A 2,131-nucleotide genomic window follows, 5' to 3' on the forward strand; every position below is an offset into this window, starting at 1 on the left:
CAAGCTGACTTTGTGATCCTGTGATTCTGGGATCCTGGGATTCTGGGCTTGTTAAATCACCTGGGAGTGTGGCTTTCTCTGTGAGTTGTGGGACTGGCTGCAGAGCTTGTGCCCAAGGTCTGCTCAGAACACTAACCCCGACAGACCAGAAGGAGTCTGAGTCACTGGCCTGGTGGAGTTCCTCAAAACACATGATTCCTAATGCCCCCGCTTTCATATCACAAACTTTGTCTTACCCTTCAGTTCTTTTGTTTTTGGTTTTGTTTTGTTTTGTTTTGTTTTTTTAAGACAGGGTTTCTCTGTGTAGCCCTGGCTATCCTGGAACTCACTCTGTAGACCAGGCTGGCCTCGAACTCAGAAATCCACCTGCCTCTGCCTCCCAAGTGCTGAGATTAAAGGCGTGGGCCACCACCGCCCAGCTTACCCCTTTGATTAAATATCTTTTATTCCAACCATCTATCCTCTTGTAAACCACATCACATATGCAGGCTTTCAGGCAACTGTCCACCTTTGCGTTTTGTCTTCATTAACCACCATTTTCCATCACAGGATAACTTTTGAGCCATCTATTGCAACTAAGCAAAGTCACCTTTCAAGAATGACGGTTCCTTCTTATGGGAAGGTGAATCCTCTGTGGGTAAAATGGGCAAAAGAAGATACCTTGTAGCTCCAACCAAACGAGGACCTATAAATCTTCATGCAGGTAAAAGAAACTCTATGACGGTAAAGGAAACTGTGGTATCATAAAACACAACTATCTTCAAGCTGATGGAAATGTTAACTGACTGTTAATCAGTATGAAGTAACATGGAAGCAGATAACATGAGACAATTTAGAAATAAGATAAATAAACAAACAATAGTTAGGGGATTCACACACTTAGATGACTAAGAGGTCACAAGGTCTCATAACTCCTCTCGACAAGTTCCTTAGAGTTCCTGTTCCTTCCCTAGTGGAATTTTCACAATTCCCTAAATGAATTGCTGAACAGGGAAATTTTCTCTGTCATCATTTACTCTCTTGTCTTCTCCCACGTCAACATAGGAGAGAAAAGCAGAAAACTTGCCTTCCAATAGCAGTCATTATCACCAACAGCCATCCAGCTGGTTTGACAGCCATCCAGCTGGGTCTTGTTTGAGAAATATTTATGGTGCCATCAATTAAATGTGAAATTAATCACAGTACAAAAAAAAAGTAGAATTCTGTCAGGAGAATCAATCAGCAACACTCCGATGGGGGTTTATAGCATTATAGACACCTGTCTTACCGTTGTAAGACGTTCAATATTCTTTAACAGCCCTCTTGAAGCTTTTGGATGAATGTAAAAATTTAATTAGAATTTTACTGCTGATACCGTGTTTCTTAACAGAGATGCAGTGATTGATGACTAAATGAATTGTTCTGGCTACATGGATCATAATATCACCGCACCACCATATGCCATCAGAGCTTAGGCCAGACACCAGTCATTCTTGACCTATGAAATCCTGCCTTGTGGTAGAGTGTCTGGGAGAATCTATCAACCCTAAAGGTGATGATGTCACAATTTCAGGAACCATCACAGCGTTTGACTACCGATAGTTAATTTCATGTATCTCGGGCTTTGTTGATAGATGCTCATTTAGAAACAGACCGTGCTTTTCATGCAAAGCACTTATCACAGAGGAACGGATCTGGGAAGATAGTCATCTGTGATTATCGGATTCTAGCAATTTTAATCAAAGAGAAAAGCAGTTCTTATGAAAATGTCACTAGGTATTCTTGATAGTTCTGAATCTGCTACTTAAATACAAAAAACTGAAACCAAGTGCTAGGCAAGTAGAGGTCGGGCTGTGGCCCTTCAGGCTTTAACCTCAGGCAAACTCAACCGTGGTCCACGTTAACATCTTGGAACTGACAGATCTCCTCCACGTATAATATTTCCTGCCTGCGCTTCTGGGGTGGTGATTGACAGGCTCACCCCTCCTCCCTCCAGGCCTGGGCAGCCATGCTAGCTGTTTTGTCAGCTGCAACCTGCCTGTGCCTGGTGAGGCCACAGCCTGTCCTCCACGCTGCGGGAGCCCGGCTTGCCTGGCCTCACTGCTGCTCTGGCTAACACTCTGCCTCTGGGCCTAGGGAGACCTTTCCAGTC

The sequence above is a fragment of the Mastomys coucha genome, unplaced genomic scaffold (assembly GCF_008632895.1).
Source record: "Mastomys coucha isolate ucsf_1 unplaced genomic scaffold, UCSF_Mcou_1 pScaffold3, whole genome shotgun sequence".
NCBI classification, from domain to species: Eukaryota; Metazoa; Chordata; class Mammalia; order Rodentia; family Muridae; genus Mastomys; species Mastomys coucha.